This window comes from Cyprinus carpio, chromosome B1 (assembly GCF_018340385.1).
Source record: "Cyprinus carpio isolate SPL01 chromosome B1, ASM1834038v1, whole genome shotgun sequence".
In the NCBI taxonomy this organism is placed as follows: Eukaryota; Metazoa; Chordata; class Actinopteri; order Cypriniformes; family Cyprinidae; genus Cyprinus; species Cyprinus carpio.
The window spans coordinates 13,984,291-14,009,202 of NC_056597.1; the positions used below are offsets into that span (position 1 = coordinate 13,984,291).

Below are 24,912 nucleotides of genomic sequence, written 5' to 3' on the forward strand. Positions count from 1 at the left end.
GATAATTCTGATTTAACGCAAAAATATCAATTTATTGTTTAAATGCTGCCGAGCAGAGATGTCATAATAAAAGAGAACTTACAAAGAAATTACAGCTGAAATAAAGGTTCAAAAGAGATTAAAGAAATAATGTTTTTGTTTATAAATGTATCTAGGATTAATAAATTATAGATATAAAAATAATTATAAAATTAGATTTATGAAGATATATTATAAAAATAATATAATACATTAATATAATAATATAGAACAAATATTTCGGTTTCTTATTTATATATTAAAAAAATATGCATTCAATTACAAACGATTACTATATAATTATATGTACGGTGATTTAAGGCTGCTCTGATGCTGCATTTTATCTAGACAGGGAGCGACGCAGCATCATAACTCCTGAGTCTGTACGCTAAGGTGGGTCAGAGCTGCATTTGACTAGTTACTATATTTTATTTTTGTTATTGTTCATAACATCCAGTGATGAGTGTTTTGAAAAAGGTCACAGAGTCTGCTCACAAAGCAGGCCTGAACTCTTGTAACAAGAACAATGTTCGGCTTTCTCCTTACTGTATGTTTCACACAAGTACACGTCACTCAAAACTACTTTAGATGCATCATTCCTTTAATCACAGTCGAAAGTAAAGGTTTCCCGTATTTGTGTAGACAGGCGCTTCTGCCGTACCGCTCCCATGGTCGTATGTGTGTCCCAAAACATATTGCACCTCAGTCGAGCACACCACACAGCTTCACACACTCCAGTGTACCCTGTTCCCTGAAGCATTCTCTGGAATCCCCCTCTGAAACAACCACCTTGCAGTTGATTTTTTCTTGTGTGATCTCTTAATCTTCATTCTTCCACCGATATTCCTCCGCTCAGTACGCTACAGAGAAGTGATGTGTTCTAATCCTTTAGCATACGCGACTTTACCTCTGTCATACAAAACAATGAGTTCTTACTTGGTCCTAGAAGTTAAGCTCTCCAAATCAAATGACATGTATGAAATCAAAAGAGGATTTAAAAACAGGAATGATGGGGGAGATTCAGATGAGGAGACAGAGTAGAGAGAGAGAGATATTTTTGGTGTGAGCATGTGTTCCAAACGGGACTAGTTCTATCTGATGATGATCTGAACACACGCTCAAACGTCACATGACTGTCATACACACACGACTCCAATACTACACGTCTCACAAAGCATGTGATGCTCAAATGCAACAGTCCACAGGACAGCGAACTGGGCCAAAGTTGCATTACCCTCAGCAAAACAACACAAACATTGTGCCCCTTGGCTAACATAATCCATGCGCATGTTGCAACAAATAATCCGTCAGTCATATCACACTAAAAGCACGTTGATCCCCTCCCACACACTCTTGACTAGAAAGAAACACACAGCATAAGCCTATACATCAAATAGATGCTAACTCCTCAAATTTATACCTGTGCAACTTGCAAAGGTGTGTGTGCAACGCTAAACTCGGTGAAATAGTTACTAAGAGATGGACCTGGTCTCAGGTGACGGACATCGCCTACACAGACACTGTGTACGGGTGTGTGTGTGTGTGTGTGTTGTGTGTGGTGCTGTGTGTCCACAACACCATTAACACATATAGATACAAATAACCCTACTCCTGCTAGGACTGCACAATAAAATAGCGATCAATGAACTCGCAGCATATCTTGCACCACCTACGGCAGAAAAAACCCGCTGTGTGGTCCCGCGGGAGAGGTCATTACAGTTTATAGTGTCATATAAAGCGCGTTTATATCCACAGGTGTAAGTATTTGGCATCGTTGCTCCACGGTCTTACCACTGCTCCCGCTGCCGCTTCCGAGCAGTCCGTGCTGTTTGCCGTTACCCGATCGGCTCTCTTTGCTGAAGAGCTATCTGCAGGCAGCGTCGGGCGAGGCTTCGCGCGCTGTTCTTCACAATACACACACAATCATGGGAATCCCGTTTCCCTCCCTCAGCGCGCCTGCGAGCGCTCAGGTCGTGCAGAGCTCCATGCTGGAGTAAGTCATGTGACATCCTGCCAGCAGCGGTTGCCTGCGTGCGCCAGAAGAAACCCCGCGGTCGCCCTCTTGCTGAGCGTAAACGGACTCACAGGCGCCACGTGCGGCACTCTTGCTTGGACCTGCCTAGTTGTGTTTTCTTTCCTTTCCTTCGTTTTGGTCATTTCCTCATAGATTTCAGCTGGTTTTGCAATTAAAATACATAGCATTCGGTTTAATACATGTTAGCAGGAGGATAATCAGTATAGAAATGACTAACAGTATAATGCACATATGCCACCATTGCCTCGTTGTACATCCCTGGGTATCTTAATATTTAAGACTACGGATGTACTTTCATGCACAATTCATTTTCCATTCGGTCTTTAATTCTCCCGCTATGCCTCTTTTCTAAAAACTATTTATTATTCTCTTTTTTAATTGTTTACTTTGCTTTTCATTCTTTCCTATCTGTATGGATATCTATGTTCATCTGTGTGTATTCTGTTAAGCATTGTGCACTGGTCATACGAGCGGAACCTGAACTCCCCCTTTCACCTGGCTGGTTGTATATTCGCTATTTTACTTTGTTTTGACGAATAAACATCTTGATGCTTGAATGCTGGTTTAAGTACTAGTGTTTATTCAAACTATATAGCCTAATGAATCATATCTCTTTTTGAAAAGAAAACATTAAGTTTCAAATTAAGCCCTTGGTCAATTACAAATATATATTGATGAAACGGTGAAATACTTAATAAAATAAAAAGCGATATAAAAGAAACAATGGAAAAAAAAAACGAAATTGTGAAATGGGGGGAATTTACCAGTTAAAAAGATAAATTGTTTTTTGTCATGAGGTTGAAATTAAACGGCACATGTACACAAATTCAGTATGGAAGAAGATATTAAAATAGGTCCATTTGTATTAAAAGCAAAAGACGATGTTGTACAGCTTGGAAAATTTTTACAAATGATGCCCTTTTGATCAGTTTTCGTTTTTTTTCCCTTATATTTCCCACCATTAAAATATATACATTCAAGTTTTGAATTAAAGGTGATATCAATAGAGGGAAGTATGGTTCAAATGTGTATTCTTCCGGTGCGCATCAATGCATTGAATTATATAAATTGTTCTCTCTCTGAAAAAAAAAAGTATTATAACCCTCTAACTAGAAAAAACATTAATACATTAATGAAAATAAATAAAAAAAATAAATAGGAAAAGAGGACATCTCAAAAAAAACAGAGTGAAAAATAGGGGGGAAACTCCAGATTACAAGAGCTGAATTGTTTTTATTAAAGGTATTAAATATACTGAATAACGTGAAATTCAGTATAAAAAGAATATTAAATAGTAATTTGTATCAAACAACAAAATTGATTGTTCCTTGTTTCCCACGTTCATAAAGTAATTTACACAGTCTGTAAGAAACTCATTATCAAACAAATATATGAAATCATTATTTTCTGACGGGTAAAAGCGTGTGACTAAAGAATACGTTTAATGTAGCAATCGTAACGCCTGACTTACAAGTCGTATGATACACGTGTGACACCAAAAATACGTTTGGGAACCTGTCTCCGTTGCTTACTCAGCGAGTCCGCTGTGCTTTTAAATCTATCCCCCACTAGTCACACGTGTGACAGACAGACATTCAAGTATATCAGCAAACATGGTAAATTTTGTTTAAAAACTTTATTTAATTTAGAATTACTTTTGAATGCCATTTTTAATAATTCGTATTCTCGCTTGCGAGGCGCGGCTTCACGCCGAGGGCAGCTAAAGGGAAGGGACAGGTGGAGAAGAAGGCTATTCACCATACCAGCAGGAAAGCTGCGTATTTAGCCAGCGCTGCCATCAAACAACAGAGGAAAGAAAAGTAAGATTCGTTTCTGCTGCTCCCCTTATATTTATTCATGTCATTGAAAGGGGAATAAATAAGGTTTGTATTGCCACGGTTACGTTTTTATTACACCTGTTAATGTAGTATTTGTAAAATCACTTTTAGGTTAAAAGGTGAAAAGGCACAGCGTCTAAATTTGATTTGGTGAGTAGTGTATTTCTTATTTTTGTAGTTAGTAACGTTTGACGAACATCCCACAAAATTTTTGTGATAACGTTTTAAGAACATTATTTTAGCATTGAACAAATATTTTATGAGCTTTACTAGTGTGAATGGTTTGCTCATAACTTTGAGAGAACCTTACCACAATGTTAGCCGAAGTTCTGGGAATGTTCCCTGTAAGCTGCTTACTTGTCTTCACTTGTTTTCTGCAGGTGAAAAACTTCTGTGGTTCCCCAAAGCCAGCTGGACCCTGACAAAGCAGAATACACTAACATGATGCTTGTGAAATAATTGAGAGGTATTTACAACCCCAAGCAAACATGTCATTATGACTTCTAAAGTACGGAAATGTTGAAAAATCTGTATATATTGAATATAATAAAAACAGGCATCTTGGCTCATATCCTCTTTCGCAGGTACCTTTCACCGGTTTGGACAGAGAGCTGGAGCAAATTGAGTTAGCAAACAGTATCAAAGGACGACAGGGGTCGTCAGTATGGCTCTAGAGAGGCCGTCATCAAACAGACAATAGAACGAGAGAGAGCTCTGTATGAAGGCAATGGCTTTGGTATGTTTCCTGTACTCACATTACTTTTGTGTGGTGGGGCCTCTTTTATCTTTATTTGTTTCCTGCCTTATAAGAGGTTTATGTGATAGTGAAAGAATGCTTGAATACAATGTTTCCCTGTAATAATTAAGACCACTATTTCATAAAAAATAAAATGCCTGTCTGGAATGACATGAAGGCACAGAACAAACTGAACAGAACTCAATCCAGAAGAACTGTGGCAACGTCTCCAAGACGCTTAAAGAGATCTAACCTGCAAACCTACCTGAATAACTATGTGCAAGTGCACCTAGGGCAAAAGCTGCTTTAAACGCAAAGTATGGTCACACCAAATGTTGATTTAATTTAGTTAGAAGTTAATTAATAAAGAAAATCGATTTCTGACATTATTTTGACAGCATCCTCATTTTACAGCATTTTTACACAAGTGCCTTAAATTTTTAATAGTACTGTAGTTTTGCAGATAGGTCTCTTGAAGCATCTCCGAGATGTTGCCACATTTCTTCTGGATTGAGTCTGTCTCAGTTTGTTGAGATGAGATCTCTGTGTGGAGCACTAACTGTTATCATACTTCTTGTGTAAACAAAAACCTCACTGGATTATTACAATTAATGACAAAATGAATGTTTGGAACTGTAAACTGATATTTCCTACTGACACTGCTACAGCAAACAGATAGAAAGAACTTAATCTAATATATGGTAGAAAGGCTAATTATGCTTCTGCTTTGTTTACATTTAGGCAACATGTTCTCGATGGTTTAATGTTTTTTGTCTTTCTTTATTCACTTTACAGAAATCCCTGATATCATCAATTCTAAGCATCTGAAAATATTTAGGTAATTACTACATGAAAGCATTGTTAACACGTTTTTATAGCAAGGTCATCAGATTCAAAGAAATGTCTGGCACAGAACTATGTAAAGTCAAACCCTAATCCTAACATAATGCCACATTTTTCTAACCTTGAGCCACATTCTTTAACAGAGAGTGGACTGGTGACCTCAAGAACACTCCCGAACATTAAGATGAGAAAGGTTTCAGCCAAAGGCTGCTGACAGCGCACCGTCTGCAGTTTCACAAGATAAACACATGGAAGAAGAGAATCAGGAAGATGCATCTTTGAATTCCGACACCGACTAGTACTGTGAAATCCTGCATCTCTACTACAGTAAAGTTTACTGTAGAGGAAAACACAAAAATGTGTTGTTGTAAGGCAGGAGGTTACTTAGTAACTCAGGTAACACAGTATTATAATCCATAAATAAACACAGACTTGAAACAGTTTGGTACATTCACCTGTTTATTGCACTGACTGATTTTTGCATGTGTTTTCTTGGAGAATGTGCATTTGAATTGTGAACAATGATGTTGAGTACCAAATCTCACTTGATCCTGACATCCTTCTATGGGCTTTTTTTTTTTCTTTGTTTTTTCCTCATATATCAAGATGTATGAAGTCACTGCAGAAAATCACAATACCAAAAATGTAAAATTTGCTGAATTCTTTCTGATTACCACGTCAGTAAAAACCTGATCACCTCCAAACCTGCCTCGCAATTAACAAATCTCTGTCTTAGAAACAAACACTATTCTCCATAAACCCTTCAAACATACATCCTGTAAAAGCTGCATATTTTTTTTTTTTTTTTAAAGAAAAAAAAAATCCAGTCCTTCATGCCATAAAGCATGGAGGGAAACAAATCCTGGTTACCATAGTTATCCATTCATTTCTTATTTAAACAAATATGCCAAAAGGTTATTGTTTTACTGTTATTGTTTTCAGATACAGCAAGAATGGGTAACACTTTATTTTTTACATTGTCCTTGTTACATGTACTTACAATAGTAATAACAGTAAATTACTGATATGTTGATAATTGATTTTTAAAATATAAATAAGAACACCTTAAAATAAAAGTGCCAACCCAATAATGTGTTGTCTCGTACGATCGTCACTGTATTGCTTGTATCCACCGAATCCTTAATAAATATAAATATATATATATTATTTATTTACATACAGTCATTTAACAGAAATGTATATAATACACACCTAGTCAGCATTTGAAGTGGATCAAAAAAGTTAATCAAAGTTGTACCTAAAACAAGAACACATTTTGCTTTTAGGACAACTTTGATGAAAGTGTTTTTAGATCTACTTTCAAATGTTGAAGCTAAGTGTCTATATATATATCATTTTTGAATATATATTTTACACATCAAAGCCACCATATCTATCTGAAATCTCATTATAACCCCATTGAAATAAAAACGGTGAAATTATGATAACCCGGATATGGACGGATGGTATTTTCCTTGCACAACTGTAACACAACTATAAACTATAACATTTTTTTTTTTTGACAGATCACTGAAAACAAAGCAAATGAAAGTTAACATGATTAAGTAATACAGCTTTTTGCCAATGCTGCCTGATCCCTAGTTTGTAACACGGTGTCTCTTTGGTTTCTTGAAGACTTTCAGGCCTGGTTTTCACAGGACTAAGCCAGGATTAGGCCATAGTTCAATTAGGACCATTTAAGTAATGTATATAAATGTGCCTTTTAGAAAAAACAACATTACTAGTGTGCATTTTGAGACAAAAATAAAGGCACTGATATTATTTTAAGATCAGTCAAAGCAAGTTTCTTTCAGTTGAAACCACTCAGATTTAGATTTAGTCTGGGATTAGGTTTAAGCCTTGTCTGTGAAACCCGGGGGATAATGTAATTAATTCTATTCATTTGTAAGGTGACTCTCCTAATCTTTACCTGATCCAAGAGTTTAAGAGATTGAGGGGAAAAATGACAGCTGAGGTAAAAGCCAAAGCTAGAGCGGATGGCTGCTTCCTTGACTTGAATAATCACTGCTTTAACTGCCATGTTCACCTCTGGTCCCCTGTCACATTCAGATGTCACTGAGTTCTTGCTAATCTACGGAGTAGGAGAGAACAGCTAAACCACTTCAGAAACAGTGTTATAAGAATTTTTTTAAACCTTATTTTGCTTTAGATCTCCCCAGTAATAAATATTCAGTATGTAGGCTATAGAAAGGGCTGTGCCAATAGATTAAGGCAAGACACCCCAGGCGAATAGGATAAAACTCAATTAAAGGATTAGTGTCTTCCCAAAATAATACGAATTTGCAGAAAATCTACTCATTCTCAGGTCATCTGAGTTGTGGATGAGTTTTTTTTTACTTCATCGTAAACAGGTTTGGAGAAATTTAGCTGCACTTTTAACCAGCTGTTTGAACTCTCATTCTGACGGCACCCATTCACTGCAGAGGATCCACTGCTGAGCAAGAGATGTGTAATGCTTTATTTCTTTAAAATCGTTGAATAGCCCAAGAGTGACTCAATTTTCATTTTTGGGTTGCTATTCTTTCAACTAACAGATATCACCAAGCTTCCCGTTGATTGTTTATATGAAAATTTCAAACTGTTTTTGTATTACAATGTTTCTGAAATGTTATGTTTGAAAATACAAATTGAGCTAAATATGCACTAATTTACAGAATAGAAATCTAAACAATTAGATAAAACCAGGTTCAAAATTAGTTTCATTTAGTTGACACAGTCAAAGATTACATGGGGGGTTTTGAATATCTCTTTTTATCAATTCATAAATCAGAAAATACTTCATAAATACAGAAAATGAACAAACCCCTCAGTAACTCTTAAAAAAAACTCTTTGAAAAAAGGCCTTTAAAGATATGTATTAATTGAAAGTGCAATAAACACTTAAATGTGTATTTCGGATGTTGCGCTATTCTAAAACAATATGGAAAGCCAAATAGCCCAAAATCTCAACATTGACCAGTGCTTGAAAAATGTTTTTGCCTGTTGTGTCTCTTACGCCTTTTTAATCAATTTAATGATACCCAGATATGACTTGCAGACTCGCAAAAAAAATAACATGAAGGTGTTTTAAGCTTAAAGGCTCAGACCATAGGGAAATCCCTTATTCCACTATTTAAGGAAATGGATCCAAGGGTATGATAAGGTGTGATCATGTTTTTGCCACCTTGTTTCTGTATAGTAGTTAAATGCTCACACTTAAAAAGAATGTTTAACCCCACACACATTAAGATTTTGTCCTCAATTTACTCACCCTCCTGTCGTCTACCACACACCACCCACTGTAGTTTTCTTTTCTTATGTTGACCATAAAAGAAGAAATTTTAAAGAAATTTTGTAATTATGGATGCCCGAATATTATCGGAACCAATATCTGGAAATCGAAATATCGGACAAGATTGCCTGACTGGTGAAGTGGATCCAATGTTTAAGATCCACTGCATTTAAACTGAGAATCCACGTAAATGAATGACGCGTTTGGTTGTGTGATATAGCAAAGTATCTGTTAAGACTTAAGGGATTCTATAGTCTTTGGATATAGGGCCTTATATCGAGTTTAAAACAGTAATAGCACATGCAGGGCAGCAAGCGGCAGCAGCCTCCCTAGGGTCCTAAGCCTCGCTCCAGTAAGTGTGTAAATTCTACTTCTAATAAAAATGAAAACAAAATACACAAATAATGATTTAGGGGGACTGTGTTCGATTAGATAAAGCCGTAAATTGATGCTATAAAATCACGAGTATGTTTGGATTTAAAAGGTCAGACGATATAGCTTTCCTGAACAAAAACAAACAAAAAACAAACTCAGAAACATGACTAAATTCATTTTATATATCCAGATTTATTCATTAATGTGAAATGTTTTGTTTTAATTATGAGCTCTAAACGAATTTTCAGAATTTTTACAAACTCATTTGCTTTAGACATTTACAAATGTTAAATCCGAAATAAAATGTTAGTTACAACTGCATCTTTCCTTTTAATAAATGCAGTGGATAATATATAGGTTATGTATAGTGATTTTCAAATCTTCAGTGTACTGGTCAATTATAAACGAACTTTTATTATTGGTTATTTAATTCTAACACATAAGTTTTTGTTAAAGACTAACCAAAATTAAAAATACTTATATATATTTGGTATCTGCATTGGGCTATCGGCCAAAACAAGTTGGGAAAATTATCAATATAGGGAATCCCTACTGGTAATCAAACCAGTTAATAGTCCAATTGACATTATAGTAGTTTTCTACCTACTAGGACCCAATTCACTGGTGGCCCATAACTGTTTGATACCAGCATTTCTTCAAAATTATCTTATTTTGTGTTCAACGTAAGAAAGAAAATTACACAGGGTTTGGAAACGACAGATGCAGTGATTAAATGAATGACAAAATCTGTATTTTGGTAGTGAAGCTATTCCTTTAATGTTATAATTTAACTGCCCTAGATAAAACTTAGACGTAAGTTAACCCCAACCCTCTAATACAAAATTAAAAAGTGCCTTTGGGTATATTGTAAATCCACAATACACTTCTGGTCAAATAACACAAGAAGGCCATTTCATAAACTGTTGAGCTCCTGAAGATTCAAGAGCCGCAAGCATCCATTGTCAAACAGGGCCATTTCCATTCATGTGTTTGTTTGTGTCTGAGGAGAGGAGCTGTCCCGTGCGTGCCGTTTTTTTTTTTACTCTGGGTGATGGGGGCAGCATGTCTCTCCGTTTGCGGACGGTGTCGGGGCAGTTCTGTACAAAGATGATCATGTTGAAAGCCTTCAGCATACCTCCCGAGCTGAGGGTAGACTTTGCACTCTGAATGTACATGAAGATGAGTCCTCCACCAAAGCCAACTGCCACCACGATGAGCTTGGTCCAGAACGGCCAATCCAGCACCCCTACGGCATTTGAGAGGGGACAAACGCACCAAACGCGTGTGTGCACTGACAGCATGGCAGGAATTACAGCACTATATTATATTATCTTACAGCTACGTCTGAAGTAGAATTACTTACCACACGGACTCCTATACGGTCCCAACACTGCAGTAGCCTACTACATCATTGCATTAAAAGCTGCAGTAAAGTCTTTTTTTTTTTGGTGGCTCTTATTTGTCCCCAGTTGTCTTGGACTTCATATTGAAACTTACTGGTCTAGATGAATTCATTCATTTGTAAGCGCTGCTGCCTTCACATTAAATAGCTGATATTTTTCAGTTTATGAGACTTTATGAGTTTTGTTCTAGAACAAAATACATGCAGTCAAACTGCACCTAAAATATAAATTCTGCTACTAGTTGCTATAGTGTAAAAAAATAGGGACCCCATGGTAAAATAGTCTACCAAGTCAGCTACAAACTGATGTTCATGACTGAACAGCTCTTTACATGAGCATTTACCAAAAAAGGACCATCTTGGATTTCTATTCCATTTTTTGGTGCACTGGAAAGAAAGTATGAAAAAATTATTATAGTAAATTTGAAGGAAACCATAAGTTAAGCTCAGATCAGGGTTAACAAAAACCAGAAAAAAAATGTTACTTGAAATAAAATAGATTTTAATAAACCTACTAACCACATAAAAACACATATAAAACCTCATTCAAAATATAAAAGCAAAATATATTGGGGTCTCATTAAAATAAAACGGTCTCAGATGTTGACCAACTTAACATTCAACAACATGAATGCAAACGTGTGTATTTTTTACTTACAACATCAAGACCTAGCAGATCATGTGATCTTAAAATGTCAGCAACTAGCTAATAAATAGATTTTTTATATTTAGTGTTATTTTAGTATTATTTATTATTGCTTATATTATATTATCTATTATAGTATTTATTCATATTTCAAATGGTTTAATTAATTTTATATTTTAAATTTTAATAATAAATTAAAAAATTACTTTATATGCTTAATTAATTTTTATTTTTAACTTTCTATATTTCTATATAACTTTAATTTATTTTTGTTTCAGTTTTAGTAATTTTAATTGATGTTTACTTTAGCTTAGACTTATTTCAGTTAGATGCCAAGGCAAAATTTCATTAGTTTTTCATCTAAAATTTATATCTTATTTTGTTTAAGCTTTATTTAGATGACCAAAAATAATTTTAATAGTCTTGTTTTTTAGTTAACAATAACAAAACTTGCCCCCACCCCCCGATTTATTTTGAGTGTACATGATTTTAAATCATGATATGTTTAGCTTGATTTGTAATATGATTTGTATTTTGTCCTGATGATTCTTTAGAGCTAAAATAATTTTTAAAAAAGACTTAACATTAGCTTAATCAAAGCTACTTTACATGATACTGCATAACCCCACCATACAATCACTTGCTGATTGTTCAATACAACATTCCAGCTGTACTAAACCATGGACCTAATAACAGTGGATCCTCTTGCAAACATTAAAACCTATGCATAAATATAGACTACTGTGTTAGTGTGTTTACCATTGTTCTTGCCTTGGTGGATCTCTTCAGCTGTGCGGGTCAATCAGAACGTAGAGTGAACAGATGACACACACCACAGCAGCCAGGTGAAAAGTCACAGAACAGAAGATCTTTCGCCGCTCGCTTGTAGACATCTGTAACTTTTCCCACTAAAAAAAAGAAAGAAGAGGGAACAAGGGTCTAGAGCTTCATGAATGCATTCCCTTCCTGTAATTATTATTTTAGCCACAATGTGGCAGCACTAGGCTTTGTGCGTGCTGACCTTAATAATACATCCAAATTCAGAATAATCTGTGCTCAATAAACCATGAGTTTATTTTTTTAGCAGTGTTTACTAAGGCAAGCATCTCTAATATTATTGCTCACAGTGAAGAACTCCTTTCTGAACAACCCCCTAATCATTTGGTGTGGGTGGTGTAACTCAGTCATCATTTTGCTGTAGGCATAAATGATCTAATTTTCTTTTTTAAATTATTGCTTGTGTTCTATAAATATGCTTAAAAATGATTGAAAGTCACTGAAAAGCGATTTACACGCCATACACTGTGTCGCTATGGAAACACAGCACAGTAGGGAGTGATCACGCTTCGGAAGCAGAGATGGAAAGTGTTTGTTTGAACTTATATGTGGTTTTCAATTATTTTTGTTCAAAATACAATGGTATTTTATTATTATTTTGAATTTCTGAAATGTCTCATGGAAGGGGTCTTCAAAAAGCAGGAGAAAATGTTACAAATTGTATTAAAATGAGCTTTGCATTTTAAGCCTGTCCTATAAATAACAAATTTATACCATATTAATTTATTTCCAATATTATATGCCTCAAATCGGAAGCCATTAAATAATCATTATTATTGGACAGTATCACAGTCTTGTTCATTTAATTTTACGTATTAAACTACCATTCAAAGGTTTGGGGTCGGTAAGGTTTTTTAAATCATCATGCTTGCCAAGGCTAATCAACAAATACAGTAAAACAGTAATATTATGAAATATTATACTTTAAAATAACTTTATTTTATTATATTTTTATTTTTAATATATTCCTGAATTTTCATCAGCCATTACTCCAGTTTTTACTGTCACAAGGTCCTTCAGAAATAATTCTAATATTCTTAAATGTCTCATTGTTATTATCAATGTTGAAAATAGCTGCCGCTTAAAGGAATAGTTTACCTTTAAAATTAAAATTTTGTTATCATTAACCGTTATCATTGTCGTTTCAAACCTGATAAGTTTCTTTCTTATGTTGAACACAAAAGCAGATATTTTGAAGAACCAAACAGTTGTTGGTCCCCATTGACTTCAATAGTAGGGAAAGAAATACTATGAAAGTCAATGGGAAACCATCAACTGTTTTGATTACCAGCATTCTTCAGAATATCTTCTATATATATATATTATATATATGCTTCCCCAGTCTTGAAAAACACACAGCTGCAACTGATGTTTAATAAGCTGTTCAGAGACGTGTGTATGTGTGTGTTACACTTGCGCAGAGGCTTGAGGTGTGTCTCCATGATGAAGGCATATTTGCCACACTCACAGCAGAGTGTGTCGGAGCTCCTGATCCACTGGTGAGGCAGCCCTGGTGCACAAAAACGCAAACTTCCTGTACAGTGGCAAGGGGTGATGAGCGGACACTCCTCATCACCTTCACAGTGACAGATCCTGCACAAACAAAAATCATCAGCTTCTCGTTCGTTTAACCTCTTCGCGCTCATTTCATCTCTATCACGCTCTCTCAACTGCACACCTCTAGCTCATCATCAAGTGCATGCTTGTTGCGTGGCACCATTTTGATTGATAGGAATAGTGCATTTATAAGGGGAACAGGACAGACATATCTGGATCTCCTGAACCTCTTTCTGATACGTCTTTGTAATAGGTTCTTCCTCCCTCACTTCGGATCCTATTATACCAAGCTCATTCCTTTTTCTGTGATTGACTGCTGGCTTTGGCCCCCACGAACCTTCCTGTTTTGACAACTTTTTATGGCCCTGGTGTTGTGGGACTTGCACAGTGGTGGCTGGTCTCTTTTCTGTTCCTCGTCTGAGTTTATAGACATGAGCTTAGTGGTGTCCCGTTCCTCACGGGGATAGTGCTTGCATTGATCGGCTTTTTTTTTGCCGCTGCGTCTCCGTCGTGCTTTCTGGCGGATCCAGGAGCGAGCTTCTCTCCGCGCTGCTCGTCCTCTGAGGAGGAGTCAGAGTGTGTGTGTGTTTGCTTATGGACCGTGAATGTCTTGTTTGGTATACACACTCTGTTGCACACCCAACGGTCCCGGTGCTCTCCCAGTCGCCGGCGGTATACGGAGTTTGACTTGCCGCTTTGCGGTGGGGGGCGGAGTCGGAGGCAGGGTTATGGGCATGACGGAGGTAGTCTGAACTGAGCCATCTACTTCAAGTTTAGCTTAGACCACTAGAGCTGCACAAACACATACACACACAGACATATAAAAACAAAAGGGATGAAGAAGACACAACAGGAGCATGAATGATTGATGAGTAAAAAACTTAAATGGACAAATATAAAGTGAATTTCTACTGAATGGTGGATTTTATCCCCTCATTGCCTCATTTTTACTTACAATTCACTGTTCATTCATTTTTAATAGATAAAAAAACCAGAAAGACGATGTGGACATTCAAGACGTAATTCAAATAATTTGTAACATACCTTTAGAGGTATGCATACATCAAATTCATACATTAAAGTCATACATTAAAGTCTTAAAGTCCTAAAGTTTCAATACAAAACAAACAAACAAACAAAAAATGTTCGCATTCTAAAAATTACTTTAATACAAACCTGATTAATAAATTATATTATTTTTTCCATTTTGCATTTAATTTCATTTTTAAAATAATTGCATTTAAATGTAATAATCAACATAGAATTTTTTTTTCAAATTATATTTTTTTATTTTGTTTCCTAATTAATGTTTTTATAAATTATATTACTCTGTTCTAATTAATTTTTATAATTTAATACAAAATTCTTCATAAATTATATTATTGTTTTGCTTTCCCTAATTAGGTTTATAAATAATCTATTCTATTCTAATTTAATTGAATCATTTAATAAAATGTGTTCAAAATGTATATATTCTAATTGCACTCTTAAAAGGTATAATAGAAATGTTTTATAAATATATATTCTATTTTGCATGCATAATTTAATTTTATAATTCAATACCAAATCTTTTATAAATTATATTATTCTAGTCTAATTATGTTATTATAAACACTGTTTATAATAAAGTTATATTCAATTTCACACTCTTAATTTAATACAAATGTTTAAAATTATATTATTTATTTTGAATTGTCATTTAAATTGATCTAAATTTATAATATAATACAAAACGTTTTTATTAATTATATTGCTTTAATTTGTATTTGTACTTTTATTACATTTATAATTTAATACCAAATGTTTTATAAACTGCATTATTCTATTTTGCTGTTTTTAATCTAATTATTTAAAACTCATTACATTGAATGTATCGTAATTTCTCTATTTTCTGCTAAACATTTCTTTCATTGTCAAAAATTTCTGTCGGTTTATTTTCTGATTAAACATAGAAAAACGACACTGACATTCCACAACTCATTCCATGAAATCATAAGATTGTGCAAACATATAGATGAGCAAACCACCAATCAAAATCATGGTGACCCCTAGCATCAGCCTATGACCAGACTCACCGGCATATGTCCTGTGAGGACTGTTGTAACTGATGTTTGAGAGATACTGTTCAGCACGGCTCCTGGGGTGGAACTGCTCGCCTGAAACAGCAGGTGACAAAAGTACAAAATAATATGCACTTTGTTGTCATTAGGGTTTGCTTGTGAATAATGATGGTGCAGGTTGTTACCTTAGATATATTGCTGGATCGACTTCCTGATCGCCAGGTGCCACGGCGGTTTGGAACCTCACAATAAAGAAAAAAAGAAGATGAATCATATGCTCTCTCTCTCACACACACAACACACAATGAAGCCATACCTTAGTTATACTACAAAAATACTTTCGTTCTATCCCAGCTTCAAGTGTACAATCAACTATAGGAACCCATCTGAAACTTTGCTCTAACTTCAGGTCAACGACCAATAACCCATCGTCTGTTGGTTTGTCTGACCAACAGCCAGAGAGGGGGGTTTATGGAAACCTGTTTGGTACTTTTGCTATTCAGACTGATGATGCTAGTAGAGCAATTTACGAAACCTTACTCTTTTGGTCCAACCGCACCTCTCTCACATCAAACACACCAAACCAACTGAGAATAGTTGACTTCAAAGCAGCGTCTTTCTGTCACAGTTTGAGCAGATCTTAATGTGACTGCGCTTAAAGACAAAGCAATTCCATTACTAAAATAACAGCAGCATCCTAAGGAACCCGTTTGCATGCGTGTTCAAGGTAACCAATAAACACAAAGTCTATTTTTAAGAAATTATTAAAGAATATGGGTTAGGATGACAATATAAAAAGGAGAGGGAATACTTAGGGTCTTCATTTATTCAAATGCCATACTGTGATTGTGAACAGTTCATCTTTGAATGAATTCTCAATTAAAACATTTGATTTGTAATCTTTAATCAAAACTTTCTCTTCTTTTGTGAACTTGCTAAACAAGTTAATAGTAGCAAAATAACTTTTTTAGCTAACTCTCATCTTAGAGTACAGCAGGTTTGGATCTACTAGAGTACAGCAGCCCCTCAACACTTTAAACAGTCACAATGTAGTATGTAAAAAAGAAATCACATCACTCAGAAATACATCATATTAAGAAAAATAAAATGTATGTTTACTTAGCAGTATGAATAGAGCATAGCATGTATATATCATAGTGTAAGCTGGCATTTGCAAATGTAACATTCCATTTTACTTCAATGTCTTTGTCATCAAATATTAACTGATTTAACTTTGTTTTTGACATAATACAAACAAGGAAAAACAAATTCAATCTTAATGAAAATATGGTTTTTACACATTTGAATATATAAAAGGATAGAAAAAATAAGAAGCGTATGCTTATAGCTATACCAAGCCCGGATGTTTGTTGATCAAAAAATACAGTGAAATTGTACACCATACTAGTGAACTGTTAGGTACTTGCAACTTAAACAAAAACTGTTTTCTATTTTCATATATTTTAAAGTATATAATTTATTCCGGTGAGTGCCAAGCTGACTATTTTAGTTTTAAAGTTTTCAGTGTAACATGATCCCCAATTCAAGATCATTTCTTATTATTATCAGTGTTTGAAAACAGCTCATGCTTGCTTAAACATGTTTTTTTGTGGAAACGGCTGGATACTTTTTTGGGTTCTTTGATAACTTTTATTTGAATAGAAATCACATTTACAGTAAACAGCTGTGAAAATTTATGTTTACTACACTTTTGAACAATACCTGCACAATAAAACGGTCCTCAATTGTTCTAAAAAACATCCAATAAACAAAAGCTAGCCTCTTTTGTTCTACACACATTTCTGGTTTAGTTACAATGATTTCGCAATCAAATATGAAAAATACAATGATCACAAAAGGGAATGTTAACCTTCTGATGATGTTTTTTAATAGCTAATTCTTCTTGTTTGCCAGGCGTGTTGTGAAAGACCGATCTGTATTACAATGGGATCTGCCACGTTTGAGTGTTCCCCGACCTTCTGCCATACATCGCTCCAGGCAGAGTTCGGAATAGCCTTCTTGTTGCTTTCTTGGTTGCGATGTTATGCGCAGCCTTACACGGGTATGCGGCTGCGTCGATCGGGTCCATCCTTCAAAGCTACCATACAATAGCACACATCACAAATGACTCCTCCTTGGGATCACATCAGTTTGAGAACCCCAAATTTCCTATAAGGTAGTCTGTTGCGAAGCACACACATAGAACTTGATATTGTTACAATTTTTTTATTGTTATATTTTTAACAATAGACCTAGCTGATAAATACTAAAAAATGTATATGTTGTGTAACTGCAGATAGTAAGAGCAGTACTGAGCTCTGTTCTCTCTCTCTCCTGAAGCGACACTATATCACCCTGAATTATTGATACACCAACATCTGATCAGCTCATTAATATTTTAAACACCCACAGTGTATCATTCAGCATCAACATGCAACTGCAACCTCATCCAAAAAAAAAAAAAATACTAAACAAAACATTTTATTATTATTATAAATCAGTACCATATGTGACCCTGGACCACAAAACCCATCTCTGGACCACAAAAACCAGTCTTAAGTCAGCTGGGAATTTATATTTTTAGCAATGGCCAAAAAAACATTGTATGGGTCAAAATGATCGATTTTTTTTCATGCCAAAAATCATTAGGATATTAAGTAAAGAACATGTTCCATGAAGATATTTTGTAAATCTCCTACTGTAAATATATCAAAACTTAATTTCTGATTAGTAATATGCATTGCTAAGAATTCATTTGGACAACTTTTTTTTGCACCCTGAGATTCAAGATATTCAAATAGATGTATCTCGGCCAAATATTGTCCGATCCTAATAAACCATACATCAATGGAAAGCTTGTTTATTCAGCTTTCGGATGCTGTATAAATCTCAATTTTGAAAAATTGACACTTAAGACACATATGATAATCATGTTTGCACTCACATGAAATTGAAATTTCTCATCAAATTGTACGTTCATTATAGTTCTATATTTCTACTCGGTCAACAGTTGTCTCTTATATGTGTCAGTTTTTATTTTTCCTAAGACATTAGTGGAGAACCATCTGAAATAACAATGATACTATGAAGGAGCAGCCTCTGAGCAAATAACACTTGCTATGGTGTGTAATGCATTTTATGGATTCATTTTCTACATAAAAGCTTTCCAGTCTTCACAGCTTCTGTACTGAATGATAACATGACTTCATCGTTGGAAAAAATAGTGCTCATTCATCTAGTCTAGAATTTCTATACTCTGACAACACTTATTGATATTTTCTCATTATCAATGCAGTCTGCTCTGTAAAACAGCATCACAGTTCTTTCGACTGTTTGATTTGATTTTCTGTTGTATTCAAAATAATATATATATGGTTGCTTATCACAGAGCTCTATTTAGCAAATATATCTTAATATAAATCTCAATGAAGCTTTGAAAAAGGGGAGCATTAAGCTGTGGTCATTTTGGATTTTTTATTTCTTCTACATCTGAGAACCAAGCTAACCACACATTAGCATCAAAGGACTACTTTCTCCTAAACCTTTTCCTATCTGGAATTTGAATAATTTACCTGAATCCAGGTCACTGATAGTGCTGACGCCATAAATGAATCTAGAACATTTCGAAATGTCTAGTTGCTGGCACATAGAAAGTCCTAATACACATATACATGATGACTAGCCTTGACTTGTAATTCTAGTTTAGGTCAAAGATCAAGTCAGTGTTCTAAGATGCAAAGCGGGTGCAAAGGGGTCAGGCACCCACTCTTGTGTTTGTATCTGACAAAATTTCGCGAAATCTGATAATGTAAAAGGGTACTACTATGGGGGGTTGTAGAGTAAGGGTCACCTTTCAAAACACACACGGGGGCACACCAGGCACACAAACACAGCCTTAAAAGGTACATATAAAGTCATTTTGGATCAACAGGACAAGTAAATACTGCTGGCACTTTTCATTGAACAGTGTACTTGTTAAAAAGGTAGTACTTTTTTAAGTTAAGAAAAAGACTCGGCACATCTCTGTTTTCTAAAACACTACTCCTTTTAAGGTCCTGTTTTCACCATACTGAAACACTTATGAAAAATTTGACCATTGACAAAATGTACTTTTATTAGTCAGTAATAATTTTTATTTAGTCTCATTAACGAGCATATACAGCATAACAGAAAGCAATTTCAATCAATATAGTTAAATTTGAGGTTATTGGTATAGCTCTTTTCGATTTTCACAGATCAAGGCAGCGTTACATTAATTCATCATTTATTTGATGTTCTTAATACCTTAATGCCTTATAGTCCAAATTTGATAGGATAGATAAATAAAGGGTAGTTTAACATTTTTGCAACACGATATAAACGCGTAAACCCAGTTACACTATTTTGTAACCCACCATTTCAAGGTTTGGAGTCAGACAATAGTGTTGAAAGAGTCTCTTAATGCTCATTGATGCTGTCATTAATTTGAACAAAAATACTGCAAAAACAATAATAGGGTGAAAGAATATTAAAAATTCCGTGACACTAAGCTGAATTGTCATATTTTTAATATGCTGATTTGGTACACCAGGAAAAATTTCTTACTGTTTCCAGTGTTGGAATCAGTAGTGTGGCGTATATTTTGTGGGGAAACCAGATGATTTGTTCAGGTTTCTTTGATCAAAAAATTGACAGTGAATACACTTTGCACACATGGATATTATAAGGTGCTATCTGCATTCCTGAGCCGTTTTTGAAAATATTGAGTTCGCACAAGCGTTTTTTGCCGTTCACATAAGAGTGTTGACGGAGAGATTCTGAACCATTTTGTTGCTGTTTTAAAAAAAAGGGCCTAAAAAGTGTACACAGCTTACAAAAAGACAACATCCATTATGTGAATTACGTTGTCACAGAAGAAGAATATTGTGAATAACTGCCCTTTTGACAAAAATGTCAGAATAGAACTTAGAAGACAATTCCAAGACACCGGCTTTCTACAATAGATTTTTGTTTCAAAAAAATGATGTGTTTTGCACTTGTTATTAGTGTTCATCAATTATTAAGTGTCACAGCTACATAGACGTGTTAATTGAGTAAATAAAAAAATACAATTTGAACCCCCAAAATTATGAAGGAGTAGAAAAAGGAGATATTCTGAGCTATGTGAGAAATGGGGGGGTAATACAATGTCTGTCAGAGCGCGCAGTTTAATCTGACAAGATAAATTGAACAAGACCATGCTATAGATACTTTGTATAGTTAGTTTCAGTAGTGTGGCAGAAACGTGCTGCATCTGGCGGAAGACTGATACAAAACCCATCCCCATTACAGGCACAATCACAAAACAAAAATGTAGAATAATTACAAGCAGAAAGATCAAAAACTGACAGTCATCTTACCCATAAATTCCCCCTGTATTGTTTCTATGAGGCTACCAATCTGCCAAGCACCCTCTGCTTGCTCTGAAGGGCTGATGCATGCAAGAGCTCACACATGCATGTTTATGTCGTGTCTAGGCTGGGCGGGATTAGCTTTAGCTTCTTCTCTGAGGTATAATCTGTGAGTGGATGCCTGTCTCTGGTTTGTGCATTCATTTAGATGCACAGACTGGCTTCACACAGTTTCTGAGTAGGATCCTACCCTTTTTCTGATGTCTGAGGTAGCGTTTTCTAGCTGTGCCATCTGAAGTTCTGCTTAGTACAATTACAAGAGTCTGGACTCAGCATTCTGCTTCAGAGCAGCTTTTATATGATAGATAAACCTGTCAGTGTTGAATTCATACACACTTATGTATGCAGGTGCACATACAATGGTGACCATCCCTTGTGATTTGTGTTTGTTTAAGAGACAGTGTGCCTGCAATCAGGCAATCACCGACCAAGATTAAAGCACTGGCTGCCATTCAAAAGCTAACTATAGACACAGGTGCATTATAGGATAATGTGCTGATGGGATACACCTGGTCAACAAAACTACTTCTCACACGGAATCACAAACATCTATCTATATGATAGAGTAATATATAGATGCTATATCCTGCTGGTACAGCATTTGGAATGGTCAACAAGGAGACCTCTTTGAATAGAAGTTGAGAGCAGATTCTTTTTGTAGAAAAAGCTCATCATTATATACTGTAATAAACTCAGTGAAACTAGATGATCAGTATAGCTAAAATAACCACTGGGGCCATTAATCTGTTTAATTTGAAATTTTGTTTCATGTATCACCTGCAAAATGCAGAAGTGCCTGCGTATGAAAAACTTAATGTGGTGGAATCTATGTATTAATCTCCATGCATTCACCAATCACAATATAAACAGAGCAACAACACTGAAACTAATTAACCAGTCCACATGCATGCAAATTCAGTATAGATTAACAACCACTACACACATAATCTCCAATTTTGTTATGAACATACAACGCTCACTACATCATCTGTGATAGCATCAGATAGCTAACACACACACACACACACACACACAAATGAGCAGACTGACAGTGTTCTGGCCATGAAGATAGAAGATGAAGATAGAAGGATAGACAGAAATAGACAGACAGACAGACAGACAGACAGGACAGACAGAGATATAGATAGATATAGATGGATGGATGGATGGAATGATTGATTGAACAATGGATGGATGGATGGATGGATGGATAGATAGATAGATAGATAGATAGATAGATAGATAGATAGATAGATAGATAGGATAGATAGATAGATAGATAGATAGATAGATAGATAGATAGATAGATAGATAGATAGATAGATTAGATAGATAGATAGATACTAAATCAATATATTTAAAATGAAATTGATTCCTGTGATGGCAAAGCTGATTTTTCAGTAGCCATCCGGGATTATTTGAATGAAATATAATGTTCAAAAGAACAATATTATTTAAAATAGAATTTGTTTGTAATTATTTATATTATTGCATAAATGTCTTCATTGACACTTTTGAACAATTTAATGTGTCCTTTTAAAGATCTAAAATCTTAACGACCCCCAAATTTTGAATAACACTATAATTTATCATAACTAATACACTTCAAATTTTGTTGGTGTCTTGAAGTGTATGTGGCATCCAGTTTTAAAAGATCAATGTTTTCCAGGACAATCCTCCAGGGTAAGCCCAATTAGTACCCATCATGGTGCCAAGTGAATGTGCATGTGTGTGTGAGTATGTGTGTTAGTGAGTGATCGAATATGACAGTTCCACGCAGAGAGCGCAGGTGGATTAGACTCCTGCTGGACAGACAGCTTTAACTCAAGGACATGGAACACGCCTTAAATGCACATCCCACTCTTTCAGACAACACACAAACACACTTAAAAGTGAGTCTGAGAGTCTTCATATTGTTAAATAAGACCCTATCCTAAAAGAAAATAAGAACTGAAGTGCTTGCTCCGCGCGCTCAGTGTCTTCCGTTACAGTGCCTTCAAGGCATCATTATCACAGAGTTACTTTCTATCATGTATAGGGTTAAGGATTGGATCAATCCCCTAACATTAAGCATTCATTTCTTCATGTAACTGTTTGTGCTACTGATGAATGAAACTGGACATAAATGATGAAGTGAAAACTGCAGCCTGCTCAAGAAATTTCAATTTAACCTCCTGTGCAGTGCGGTCAATTCAATTCAAATGCACACTCATGAACTAAGGGAGCCCACTTCTTAAATTATGATTTTTGCCCATTTCAGGCCCAGTTTTCATGGTATTTCATTCAGGACATTCAAAATCTAATTTTATATGTATTATATTTATCTTTTAATATGTCCTTCATGCTAGTCAAATGATAAACACATGATTTTAAACTCAAAATGGCTACTGCACCTTTAAAACTTAATTCTTTCATTGACATGATAAACCCTAAATGTTTTTACAGTACTATCCAACCATGACCATGCTGTTGATGAATGGTTCAGGGCACAGTGAGGAAATGTCCCTCACAAACACCAACACACACAAAGGTTCAGGTCATTGGGACGAGACCTTCTTAAATACATCTTAGCTGCTGAGAGACCACTGGGGCGCTGAACAAGGTTGTATACACAATACACAAACTAATATTTGCATAGGACTGTGTCAAAATCTGGGCAATCCAACGATATGTATTCTGATACTTGCAACAAATCTGTGTTTATTCAGTGGCTATAAATTACGGATCTGGATAATTATTTCACAGATATAACAAACTATACAATTATGCTCATGGATAATGCTACAAAGTGTCTAAACCGATACAGAATATATTTCAGATTTAATGCCATGAACATGAAAATATTTTGCAAATCCAGAGATTACTCCTTAAAATGACTGGAGCTGAGAGTATAGCCATATTTTGTGTATGATATGCATCCAGCGGTCAGCAAACAGAGTGTGGATGTGCCATCTGAGCCTAATAATATCTTGACCATACTGCATCATACATCAAAATAACGTCCTGGATATTACAAAACACTCACACAGCTGAAACAAACTGAACTGCAAAACATCCTGCATCATACATCAAGGAAAAGCATGTCTGATTTAAAATATACTTGAAAGAAATGTCAATGACCCTGAAGAGGCTGAAATATATGTAGCACTGTCTATTTACAGCATCAATTTCTTTTCCAATACAACACTGTCCAGTTCTTGCTCTAGGCTACATAAGACTGAGTCATTTTTTACCCTCACTTCTGAAAAGGTTTTGCTTGCGTTGGCACTTACAGTAGATCTCACAGATTTATGCAAACTAAATATCAGAAATCTTATTATAGGAAAATACGCACAACTTACAACTGTACAACAGTAACCATAATGTACTATTGTTTCACAGAAGCTATCAAAATACTAACAAGTATTTTCAGACTATACCACATGGAAAAACCATGGATGGGTACATCTTTATCATAAACATAACTGTAATTGCAATCAGACAAAAAAAATTGTATGAAAAACTCCCACATATATCACAGATTCTCTGTGTTAAATCTTTGTACTTGCCTCATTCTCTTTTACTCTTGTGTCTCTATTCCCGGCTGGAACTGTTGGCATCTCTCCTTGGCGATGGGCACAACGGATATCTGATGCACAGGCATGCTAGCAGTGCTCAGGACTGCGGGAGGGATACCTCGCTGCTTTCAGCCCACCAAAGACAACACACTCACACCATCCTGAGGGTCGGCATGGAAACAAAGAATAAGACCCGTTCCAGAGCTCGTACGCACACTCCTACAGACACATGCATGAAAATTAGGTTAAGTATCCTGGTTAAGATCATAGACTTCAGCTGCAGAGCT

General features: G+C 35.4%; 2 pseudogenes; one reads left to right on the forward strand and one right to left on the reverse strand.

Moving 5' to 3' along the window:
- Positions 1-1,943: 1,943 nt before the first annotated feature.
- Positions 1,944-6,125, forward strand: LOC122135748 (annotated as a pseudogene).
- A 2,271-nt stretch (positions 6,126-8,396) lies between these two features.
- LOC122135749 lies at positions 8,397-24,711 on the reverse strand (annotated as a pseudogene).
- Between the last annotated feature and the right edge of the window lie 201 nt (positions 24,712-24,912).